This window comes from Macaca nemestrina, chromosome 17 (assembly GCF_043159975.1).
Source record: "Macaca nemestrina isolate mMacNem1 chromosome 17, mMacNem.hap1, whole genome shotgun sequence".
Classification (NCBI taxonomy): Eukaryota; Metazoa; Chordata; class Mammalia; order Primates; family Cercopithecidae; genus Macaca; species Macaca nemestrina.
In genome coordinates, this window is record NC_092141.1 from 53,920,602 (window position 1) to 53,933,097 (window position 12,496).

The 12,496-nt window shown below is 42.0% G+C and overlaps 1 long non-coding RNA gene across 5 annotated transcripts in view; it reads left to right on the forward strand.

The window, feature by feature from the left end:
• Positions 1-7,008: 7,008 nt before the first annotated feature.
• LOC105476764 (uncharacterized) overlaps positions 7,009-12,496 on the forward strand; it is a 111,627-nt gene continuing 106,139 nt past the window's right edge. For all 5 annotated transcript variants that reach the window (XR_011615740.1, XR_011615739.1, XR_011615742.1 and 2 more), the window contains exon 1: positions 7,009-7,060. This is a non-coding gene — a long non-coding RNA (uncharacterized lncRNA). The remainder of the gene's footprint in view (positions 7,061-12,496) is intronic.

Sequence of the window (12,496 nt, forward strand, 5' to 3'; positions counted from 1 at the left end):
TTTGCCCCTAAACGTAGTAAGTGTTCAGGAATAGCAGGTATTCTTTTTAAATGAAAAGAACCTTATTTTTCCTTATAGAAATGATAATGTTGGTTATAAAATATTCAAACTATATAAAGGAATACAAAAAAGTCAAGATCACTCTGAACCTCATCTTCAGAGTCAACCACTGCTAACACTATGCCCATATATGATAATTTACCAAATGTGTATTTGAGTCCCAATATGTGATATTAGGGACATAATAAGACAAAGAGGTAAATATGAGCCTTCCAAATTTAGTCGATTTCCTTTTGAATTTATCTCATTGATATAAAACTATGAAAAAAAGATGAACTCTTATAAATGTTTCAGCACTTAAACAAAATGTATTCTCTATAGAGTAAATAACTGGTATATATACCTATTATTTCAACTATATTAGTTGCGTTATGTGTTTATGTTATGTTATTTGGTGCAAAAAAATTATGATCGTTTTATCTTCTTTGGGGACCGGACCATTCATAATTATAAGGTCTCCCCTTGAGTTTGAACATCTGATCTTAATATCACAGCCCATCCTTCCTTTCTTCTTCCACTTGTCTGGATTCTTAGGTTGATATATGAGTTTGTCCCCAAGCAGGTTCAGAACCCGAATAGGTTAATCTTTTTAAGGACTCAATTTTCTTCTCCCATTCCCTTACAACAACTAGGGTATAGTTTACAGCCACCTGCTTTGTACTTACTAATCTTAGGTTCTATAAGAACTTGAGATATTTTAAACACTGCATATCCTATTTGGATACATTTCCCCCACATTGAAAAAGACTGTGCCAAGTTGTAGCAGCAACTCAAATCTAGAGTTTGAGTTTTCATTAGATTTCAAGTGAAGCCATCAATTCACAGCTAATGTGTAGTTCAAAGGCGTTGTACAGGGTTCCTTTGATGCCTTTGAAAATGTCACACATACCTTAACATTTTGTGCTTCATCTATAGAGAAGGAACCACTTCAGAGCTGGCATCTCTATTTACAAAGAGGCAAATATGAACCTTCCAAATTTAGTCAAATTCCTTTTGAATTTATCTCATTAATATAAAACCCTGAAAAAAAAAAAAAAGGGTAAATCCTGGCTTGTTTGTGCCTATTTTTTTCCTAAGAAAATAATAAAATTGATGCCTGCAACTATTTGAGGGTACCCATTACATGCCAAGCATTTCACATGTATCGTCTTTACTCTGATCTTCATGGCCACTTGCCATATGAGTGTGATTACCACCATTGCGCAGGTAAGAGTACTGAAGGGAAAGTCACAAGTACAGCTGCACATGTAGACTACCAGTGGCAAGAGGGAGCTGGGGGTCAAGCCTGTTCTGTTTAACGGCAAAACCTCTGTTTGTTCCATTGCTTTAAGAGCTGGACTTCTGAAGCAAATGGGCAATTCTTTGTTTTTCTATGTTTTGTGTTCTGATTAATGTTTCCTCTTTTTCTCTCTCTGGACGCTCTTTACTAGAGTCTAATAAGAACAAATTCCATATGCAGCTACAGAAATGCAAGTCTGAAGGAATGGGAGGCTAGAACCTGTTTTATTTACAGTTCAGCAAACAAATACAATTTGCTTAAAAAAACCCACCAGGAGGGTTGGTGGAATCAAGTCTCTTGTTATTTTAGTGCTGTAATTCCAGAATGTACCTCAGTGATTTAACAAAGAACACTGATACCAAATATTACTCTCTATTTATTGCAAATACCACACGAAGATTTTGTTCCTGTTTACAATATGTAAGCTCTGTAGCAGAACATTATATCTAGTTTCAGAAATGCTAACTGCATTTGGATCGCAAAACAGGTAAAATTTTCTGGGGTACTTATTTGTGCTTCTTACAACCAACTAAAACAGTTAACATGTAACTTGGGGAAAGAAAGAGTTGTTTTTGTTTGTTTCCTTTTGTTTTCTTTATTGAGATGGAGTCTCACTCTGTCGCCCAGGCTGGAGTGCAGTGGCATGATCTTGGCTCACTGCAACCTCCACCTCCTGGGTTCAAGCAATTCTGGTCTCTTAGCCTCCCGAGCAGCTGGGATTACAGGCACCTGCCACCACGCCCAACTAATTTTTGTATTTTTAGTAGAGATGGGGTTTCACCATGTTGACCAGGCTGGTCTTGAACTCCTGACCTCAGGTGATCCACCCACCTCGGCCTCCCAAAGTGCTGGGATTACAGGCGTGAGCCACTGCACCCAGCCGAATTGTTCCTTTTAAATGCAGGTATATTTCCAATAATATGAAATACAAGGTGTTTTGGTATGACTGACTAAAAGGACCTGGGAATGATTTAATGAAATGAGGAAATGATTAGACCAAACCCATAGCATTATAGTTGTAGGTCTTTTCCACAGATTCAGGCCCTTCTTCAGACTTATTGATTCAAAATTTTGAGAAGTAGAGTTACAGACATGTGCTTTTAGAAATTTCATGGGTAATTTTGATGTGCATCCTGGTTATAGACCTCTGGGCTGGAGCCAGGTGTGTATCTTTAGTACACTGAGTAGCAACAATAAAATATTTTCTTGCCAATGCTGGCTGCTACTACAAACAGTTATTCTTCCCTGTCCCTTTCCTCACTCCAAGAGAAAGGAATTTATGCAGTGAAATAAAGATGGGCAGATGTTCTCAACAAAGGGCAATATGGATCATCTCATTCTCAAAGAAATCTACCTTACTTGTCTGCCATGAATACCTGACACAGATGGAATTTAATAGACACTTGCATACTAGGAAAGGGTTTTGGGAATGATAAAGTTTCAGGAATGATAAATGCAGTGGTTTTTTTTTTTTTTTTTTTTTTTTTTTTTTTTTTTGCGGGGCGGGGTGGGGGGACAGAGTCTCACTCCGTCACCCAGGCTGGAGTGCAGTGGCGTGGTCTTCGCTCACTGCAACCTCTGCTTCCCAGGTTCAATCAGTTCTCATGCCTCAGCCTCCCAAACAGCTGGGATTACAGGCGTGTGCCACCACACCCAGCTAATTTTTGTATTTTTAGTAGAGATGGGGTTTCACCACATTGGCCAGGCTGGTCTCGAACTCCTGACCTCAGGTGATCCACCCCCCTTTGCCTTCCAAATTACTGAGATTACAGGCGTGAGCCACTGTGCCTGGCCTCAGTTTTTACTAACAAAGAAACAAAATACTTTTTTCCATTCAATCATATGGTGAATAGATGGACACAACACTGGAAATCACGGAGTCCAACTGTCTTATTTTATATTAAGAGAAACTGAGCCCAAAGTGGGGAAGTGACTTCTATGTCACACAGCTTTTTCCTACAGTACAAACCATTCAATTCAATGGCCAACCTAAGAATGCAAACCAAGCTTTCTGTTCGTTTTTGGAACCTTGCCTCACTGAAATTAGAAAGAACACAGAAACAGCTGTTCAACCATGTCCAGAAATGAGATTCCATTCTTCAATAAAGCACCAAAACTTTAGCTAAGAAGTGTTAACGGAGAAAAAAAGATCAGCCTGAAACAGATTCTTGAGCAAAGTTGCCCATCCTCACAGAGGCTCACAAAGAGTGAAATAACCAAACTTACTTTTCTATTAGATTTCCTCTCATCAATGTGAATTATCCTTCCAGGACATATATTTGAGAGTGGGCTTAGCCAAATCTTCATTACATGCTGTTTTTCTGGATCTATTCTCAGAGAGGAGCTTTCCTATTCTCAATCTATCTTCCTTTCCTAGCACCTAAACAAAAACCTGGAGAAGAGCATTTGTAGCAGTGTAAAGATCTGGTATCAAGTAATCCATATAATATTATTAATGCCTTGTTGGATGTTATGGACCGAATTGTGTGCCCTCCCCTACCCCATTCATATGTTGAAGTCCTAGCTCCCAGTACTCAGAATGTGGTTATATTTGGAAATAAGGTCATTGAAGAGATAATTTAGTTAAAATGAGGTCATTGGGGCAGGCTGTAATCCAATATGACTGGTATCCTCACAAGAAAAGGAAATTAGGACAAAGACACGTGAAGAGGGAAGACCATGTGAAGAAACAGGAAGAAGATAGCCGTCTACAAGGCCAGGAGAGACTCAGAAGAAACCTACCCTGCTGACACATTGATCTTGGACTTCTAGACTCCAGAACTGTAAGACTATAAATTTCTGTTTAAACCACCCAGTCAGTGGGATTTTGTTATGTCAGCTCTAGCAAACTAATACATTGGATGTTTTATTCATTTGTTATGGATGTGAAATTTAATTCCATTCTTTAACAAGTGCATGCTCAAAATGGAGTGTCTGTACCACCATTTTGATCCTCTAGTTAAAATGAAAACCTGGGCTAGGCATGGTGGCACATGCCTATAATCCCAGCACTTTGGGAGGCCAAGGTGGGTGAACTGCTTGAGCCCAGGAGTTCAAGACCCACTTGGGCAAGACGGCAAAACTCCATCTACAAAAAAACTTAACTGGGTGTGGTGGTACACGCCTGTAGTCCCAGCTACTTGGGAGGCTGAGGTAAGAGGATTGCTTTAGCCTGGGAGATCAAGGCTGCAGTGGGCCGAGATCATGCCATTTCACTCTATCCTGGGTGACAGAGTGACACCCTGTCTAAAACTAAATAAATAAAATAAAATGAAGACCTAGACATGGTGTCAGGATGTTTGCATTGACAAACACCCGAAAACCCAATTATGATGATTAAAGTAACAACGGGATGCATTTAGCTCAAACAGCTCAAAGGTCAAGAAGTAGTGCAGGCTTCAAGTGTAGTTTGATCAGGGTGTGGCTTCCTCTGCTTCTCCCTATTTATCAGGTGTGTGGTTGGGTTTGTTCCTCTCAAGGTGGAAAGATGGCATCAGTAGTTATACATGCTCCTCCGTTCCTATCCCAGAAGAAAGGATGGCATCGAGTAACTATAACAAGTTAAGGCTTTCCTCTGATTGAACCGGTCATTGTTACACTGATAATAACAACAGTAACAACAACTAATACTTAATGTATTCTTAATATGTGCCAGGCACTTTTCTAAGTGCATCTGCTGCATGAACTTTTTCAATCCTTATAAAAAGAGGAATGGTGGAAGCAAACTACATGTCCATCAGCAGATGAATGGATAAAGCAAATATGGTATAGACGTACAATGGAATTCTATTCAACCATAATAAGAAGGCAATTCTGCAATATAAAACAAGATAGATGAACCTTGCATACGTTATGCTAAGTGAAATAAGCCAGTCACAGAAAGACAAACACTGCATGATTCCACTTATCTGAGGAATTTAAAATAGTCCAATTCAAAGACTCAAAGAGTGGAATGGTGGTTTCCAGGGGCTGGGAAGAGGAGGAAATGGGAAGTTACCAATTAGTGGGCATAAAGTTTCAGTCAAGCAAGATGAATAAGTTCTAGAGATCTGCTGTACAACATTGTACCTATGACCAACAATAATGTTTTACACTTAAAAAAATTTTAGAAGAGTAGATCTCATGTTAAATGTTATTATAATACAACTTTAAAGCAAATAAATAAACATAAAACCCAAGCAAAATGAAACAAAAAACAATGGGATCACCCTGATCTGTTAATCTGGTCAAGCCCATCCCCTGAACTGAGAGAGGAGGTAAGGCCCCCCACCAGCCGAAATTGGAAGATTGATACACAAGGTGAAGGCTAGATATTAGGAAAATAACCACAGTATGAACTACAACCATGTGTTTGAAAAGTTATAACTCTGTTCCATGCTTCAGATTTCCTTAGTGACCTAGCTTAACACAGGCAAAAACAAGATATGTTCTCTTGTCATTGTCCACATTACTTACATTACCTTTTGTCACAAAAGTTCTTTCTAATGTCACAGTATTGTTTTCTCCTTGCAGATACAGATGCCAACAGAAATTGAGTTAGGAAGCTTGCAGGCTTCCAGAAATTCACCAACACCTGACCAGCTTTTCTCTTGCAAGTTAAAGTGACCTCTTAAAAGGGTCAAACCCTGGGTCCCTTTGATTCTGCTACTGTTCTGACATTTGCAGAGGGGTGTGAAAACCTCTTTGCTTGTTCTGGCTTGTGTGAGCTGCTTTCTCTTTTACCCTAGATGTACAGTAAGAAAGGAGCAATCAGAGACAGGCATTTGGTGAGGCTTTAGTTTGTCCCACTTTCACTCTTGCCCCCAACTCCTACCTTGTCCATGTTAGATGTTCCCTGTAAGAATGAAATGTACTGATCTGATATTTTCCCATTTTTAAACTTGAATTCAATTAGACTTTTATCATGGGTCGTATAAAGCAGAAATGCATGTGTATTATGATTTCTGGCATTCTAGTGAATCTAGTGTTAATTTCATAAGGCTTCATTGATTTGAAATAAATAATGGGCAATTTACTGACTGAAGGCTAAATATTTGTACAAATTAGTACGACCTTTTTTGAAAATAATTTGACAATACTTTATCAAAAGTTACAAACTATTTGTATCTTTTATATAGCAATCCCACTCCTAGGGGTTATTAAAAGTGGAGGGGGGAAGCCTCATGCACAACAATGTTCATTCAAGACTGTCTTAGAAAAATATAAATGTAAACAATACATATTCCAACCATATGCATGGCTAAGACAATTATAGTAAAAACTTCTTATGGGAAAATATTATGTAACTATTAGTAATTTCCTTTGTTTGGAACACTTTCCACCCCCTCTGCCTTATTTCTCTGCCAGCTAACTCCCACTTAGTCTTCAAGCCTCAGGGTACCCACCACTGTGCTTATATAACACCTGGGCACACCCCTATTAAAACATGTGTAGCCCACTGCATTGTAACCCATTGATTTTGCCTGTTAGTGTCCCCCACTGGATTGCAACTCACTGAGGCAGAGTCTGTCATTTGTGCAACAAGTTAAAAATCAGAAAGCAATGGGGCAAGAAATAAAATTATTTCTGATATATAGAATTTAGCTTCAGCTAATTCAGACCTGCCTTCATTCCCTGCTCCCAACCCCCTCCAGCCTCCAGCAGCAGCAGCAGCAGCAGCAGCAGCAGCAGCCCCAGCAGCAGCAGTGGCAGCAGCAGCGCCCCTCAAGTCTCTTGTGGAAGGTGAGAAATCTGCCGATAAGCTTTCTAGTAGGAGTGTCTTTGGGGAGGGAGTGAGTGGGAGATTAGAAATGGGGCCGGTGGAATATTCCTGCAAAACTCCAGGAACCATTAGCATTCCACTTCTTACAAAGTTTGTTTTCATGTCTGAGTTGCTCTACGTAGTGCACAAATTGGGAATGCAAACGTGCAAACGATCGGTGTGATATACTGAAAGACGATGCGCGTTCCCTTCTTGCAGGCAGAACTGCCTTAGGAAGCATGAAAGTGGACGCAGCCCTGTGCCAGGTGTCAACTATTTGAGCTCGCTTCCCCCGGCCCCATTGATTTCCAGCTCCGCTCCCAGATACTTCGCGAGGCGCTCCCTTTTGCCCGCCCGACTTCTGAGCGGAGCGCTCGGGTGGGAGGAGAACCGGCAAATCCTCGCGGGCGCCGGGCGCTCGCGGAGCCGCCCGCGCCCAGCCCCGTCACGTTGGCTGCCGAGCGCATCCCGGCTGCGCCCCGGCGGGGAGGCGCAGAGGGTAGCTAAGGGGAGCAGGTCACGTGAGAGGAGGAGTCTGACCTACTTTCCAGGCGGCAGGCGCATGCGCACTTCCTATCTGCGCGCTGGCCGGGAGGCTCACGTGGAATCGCACGTGCCTGGTTCTCCAGCTAGGGGCTCCTGGCCGGGCGCGCGCAGTGGTAGGTCCGCGGTGGGACCGGCGGAGGAGGGCGCGGCAGGGTGGAGCGCTTGGAGACTTAATCTGCGGGTCCCGCAATCATCATCCGTGACAACCGCAGCCTCTGGAGAGCTGCTTAGGCGCCCTGCGGGGCTTCCCACGAATTCATCACATTCAACATTCGTGAATTCAGAAATTAAGACACAGACTGCCCCTCTGCCCTGTAAATCACCAGTTCTGCAACTCAGAATTTATCCTGCAATGGGCTTCTGCTCCTGTGAAATTAAGTCCCTGAAAGTATAATCATTACATCATTGTTGGACATCACAGACGGCCGAACCAGTCAAAATGTCCAACGATAAAACCGGTTAAATTCGTAGAAACATAAATTATGGTTGGACCACACTTGAGGTTGTCTGCAGCTCTTAAAAACAAATAGACTCTGCTCTCTAGACACTAATATGGAAAGACCTTCAAGATACATTATGTGATTTGTAAAAAATGATGCAGAACAGTGTATGGGATGCTGACATTTGTGAGGAAAAAAAGTATATATGTATATATGTTATGAACAGACTAGTTCTGAAAAAATATATTGGATGACTGGGGGTGGGGGTCAGGGAAGACGCAAAACTCCACACTTATGTAACTTTTAAATTTTGTAGCATGGATGATTAATCTTTTTTTTTTTCAAATAACATTTAAAAACAGAGTTATTTAGCACTTACCCTGTGCTGGGTACCAGCTTTTATGTAAATCATTTCCTTCTAGAAAGTTTGTCATGTACAGTATCTGCCGCATTTCCTGTTCTGTTCGGCTTGAATCTTAATGTCTTGAGCTTTCTGATAAACTGTTGAGACATTTTTTTAAAAATCCCGATATGAACAACCCGAGTCCTCCACATCTTTAAGATTCTTTTCAAGTTCTGTCTCTTGAGGGAAGGTATCTTAACCAAGAGGCTCTCAGCAACAAATACTTGCATAATAAAGCCGACACAGCAGTTTTACACATGTGATTAGCTTTTACTCTCCCGATTACTCTGTGAGTTTGTAGTGCAGATATTATTATCGTTGTGGTTATTACGTATGTGCCGGTTATATTTGGTTGCAAGTTAACTAAAAGTCCAACTCTAAGAGGCTTGAATGGTACAGCTTATTTAACTTTAGGTTGGATGTTGGATTTCAGGGATACATCGATGTGCCTGCTAAACAATGCCATCAGGAACTTGTTTCTTTCTAATCTTCTACCAAGGTTTCCATAGTGTCAGCTTCATCTAAAGCACGGTTGCTCACGCCTGGAGTCCTAGCACTTAGGGACCCCCAGGCTGGCAGATTGCCTGAGCTCAGGAGTTCGAGACCAGCCTAGGCAACATGGCGAAACCCGATCTCTACTAAAAAATACAAAAATTAGCCGGGCGTGGTGGCTCACGCCTGTAGTCCCAGCTACTCGGGAGGGAGGCTGAGGCACGAAAATCACTTGAGCCTGGGAGGCAGGGGTTGCAGTAAGCTGGGATCCCGACACTATACTCAAGCTTTGGGGATAGTGTGAGACCCTGTCTCAAAAAAAAAAAAAAAAAAAAAAAAAGAAAGAAACAAAAACAAAAACAAAACCAGTAAAGCTTTGGGAAAGTCTCATTAATAAAAATGCTTCTTCCCAGTAGCAGCCAGCAAACATCCTCCCTATACTCCTTGGCCTCAAGTTGGGGCAAGTGCCCAGACTTGAACTAGTAACAGTAGCCAATTCAACTAACACAAATGAATTGTTAGTCCATGTGCTTTGAGGGGAGCTAAAGAAAAAAAAAAAAAAACAGACAAACAGCCTATGGATGGTGCGAAGGGACCACAATGCCTCTTAATCATTACTATCACTCCTACTGCTATTATTTCTCTCTTTCTGGTGTGGCAAACTGGATGAAGTGATAGCTCTTGACTTCCTGAAGATTATGTAGGCAGTATACTTGCATTTCCCTGCTACTGTATACCTTCTCAGTGATGGAGTGAGAGCATGAACACATCAGAAAAGTTTATCTCCAATCTAGCAAAACAACTTGAGTTGTAATGAGAAATCAGTGATACCATTATGGCAGAATTATATATAAGGAAGTGTGCAAACACCACATTTACATTCTAGCTCCTCATCCACCCATCCAATAAGTATCAAACTTCTACTGTATGTGGAAGCATAAAGGCTCATACAGAAAAAACAGCCCATATTCATGACCAAGCCCCTGAACTCAGAGGGAAGACAATCAAGTTAGGCAGGCAAGATAAATACTTGGGAAACGCTGAAATAATGATATGAGACAGCGTGCAATTAAATGTCTAAGTGGATGATAATACACTGTGGCAGATGTTGAGAGCAGAGGCAGGGATTGGTTGAAAGAAATATAGCAAATAGGAGTGAGCCTTGAAGGATTGCTAAGGTAAGATACAGTAAGCATCGGAGAAGGGAAGGGTGTATAGATAGTTGGACAATATGAGCAAAAGAATACAGGTGGAGGCTGGGTGTGGTGGCTCATGCCTGTAATTCCAGCACTTTGGGAGGCCGAGGTGGGTGGATCACGAGGTCAGGAGCTGGAGACCAGTCTGGCCAACATGGTGAAACCCTATCTCTACTAAAAATACAAAAATTAGCCAGGCGTGGTGGCGTGCACCTGTAATCTCAGCTCCTTGAGGAGGCTGAGGCAGGAGAATTGCTTGAACCGGGGAGGCGGAGGTTGCAGTGAGCCGAGACCGCACCACTTCACTCCAGCCTGGGTGACAGAGCAAGACTCCATCTCGGGGGCTGGGGTGGGGGGGAAGAGTACAGGTGGAAATGAATAGTGTGTTCTCAAGATTAAAGACCTATCGGCATGGCGGGGGGTGTTTGTGTTGGAGGAGTGAGAAATGATGCTGAAAATGTAAGCAACCAGGTGCCCCAGGCCCCACCATCCTGTGGATATAGATGCGTTGTAAGTATTTAAATTGCCCTGGCTCTATTCCTACCTGCTCTTTGTTTCCAAGTCTCAACCAGTTGTATCAGAGTACCCGAGGGTCTTTCACATGTGTTCACAGATCAATCAGCCAGTTACTGTCACCCCACAGCATCTGCCGTGCTCTCCCTCTCCTGTTCTGCTCCCTCTAACTTCACCTTTTCCTAGAAAAGCAGGATGGAGGATGTCTCACCACCACTTGGCTAGTTACATGAGAGGAGGGGGAAGAGTCAAGAGTGATTCCAAGCATATCCACATTGGCTGCCTGGTATGTCAAAATGAAACACATTACGCACAGAGCACGCCTGTAATTGGCATGGTCAGACCAGACAGAGGAGGGACCTCATCGAACACATTAGGTTTTAAAATATTTAAGTAGTTAACAACGATCAATTCAAGATTGAGACATTCTCTCAAGGGCAGCCTGAGGCCAGTGCAGCTGCCAGGGCGGAAAATTTAAGGAGGCGCTCACTTTTGGGGTGGTGCAAGGGTGAACTCACAGGAATAATGTGCCATCGTATTTGTCTTGTGGTCTGGACAGGCCAAAAGTAGAGACTTTAAAGTGTCCATCTGAAACTCTAAGGCCCACAGCTTATCAGTCTTAACAGCAGGCAGAGATAGATTCATACCCCAATATTTATTTGTCTGTGCTTCTCCTTTTTTCCTTGTAAAAGTCTTTCTTAGTTATCCTTCTTACTATAGCTCAAATCATACTTTAAACTTTGAGTTTTTAACTAGATGTATGGATTTATGTGGACATATGTGCTGTATATTCATTTGACAATTGAACAAACATACATTAAGGATCTGAAAGGATAGACCAGGAGATTCATTAGTTGTTGGGTCTCTGAAGAAAATAAACAAAAATCAACAAAAGTCCTACTTTCCAGGAGATCCCAGCCTAGTAGGGGAGGTAGTCTATAAGGAGAAGACAGCCAGGTATGAATGTTTATCAGGATGGGTGGGGGTTGAGGACCTGAAAGAGTGAATGGCTGTCTTTACTATAGTTGGTGGTAGATGGGAGGTAGCATCCTACCTTCGTTAGCATGTGATACCTGAACTGGGTCTTCAGAGGTGAGACCCCATAAGTCAAGCATTGTACAGGCATTTGGGGTGGAGAAAGGAGGAGTATTTAAATTCCAGATATTAAAAAACCTCTCACAGTAGGAGACAGGCCTGAAGATAGAAAAATGGTGAAGGTACTGAGAAATGGTCAATAAAAGATTCTACTCACTGTTATGAAGGGACAGGAGAACGGTCAAGGTGCCTGATGTGTGGAACTAGGAGAAAGTTTTGGGCGTGACGAAGCCATCCATTCCATAACTCTTGTTATAGGAAATGTAAACATTACCAGGCAGAGTGGAGCATATTTGCATAAGGAGACAAGTTTTTACAGGCCTGGAAACTCCCTTTCTCTTTCCCTTTTGATGCTCAACATTATTTGAAAATCTCTGATGATGGAGATAGTATGCACTGAGACCAGTAGGTAGAAAAAGATACCAAAATGTCATAATGATAGAGGAAGGGTGTGATTGGTATCAGGTTCTCAACTGTCAATTGAGGATGAAGCATGTGTTTGATGGTGGGACCATTTTATCATCAAGGGAGTATTGGCCAGAAATGTCCATAACATTGGGAGCTCATAGATGAGCATAAGGGACCCTTCCTTGTTTTCCCTTCCCCCACATTTTCTGGAAAACAAAACTTTGTGAAATGCTGTGGCAGGAACATCCACTGGTGAAGAATCTTTTGGAATATCAGCCCAGGCCTCCTGCTTTGGCAGTGCACTTGTAATGCAGTAGCTTGTTC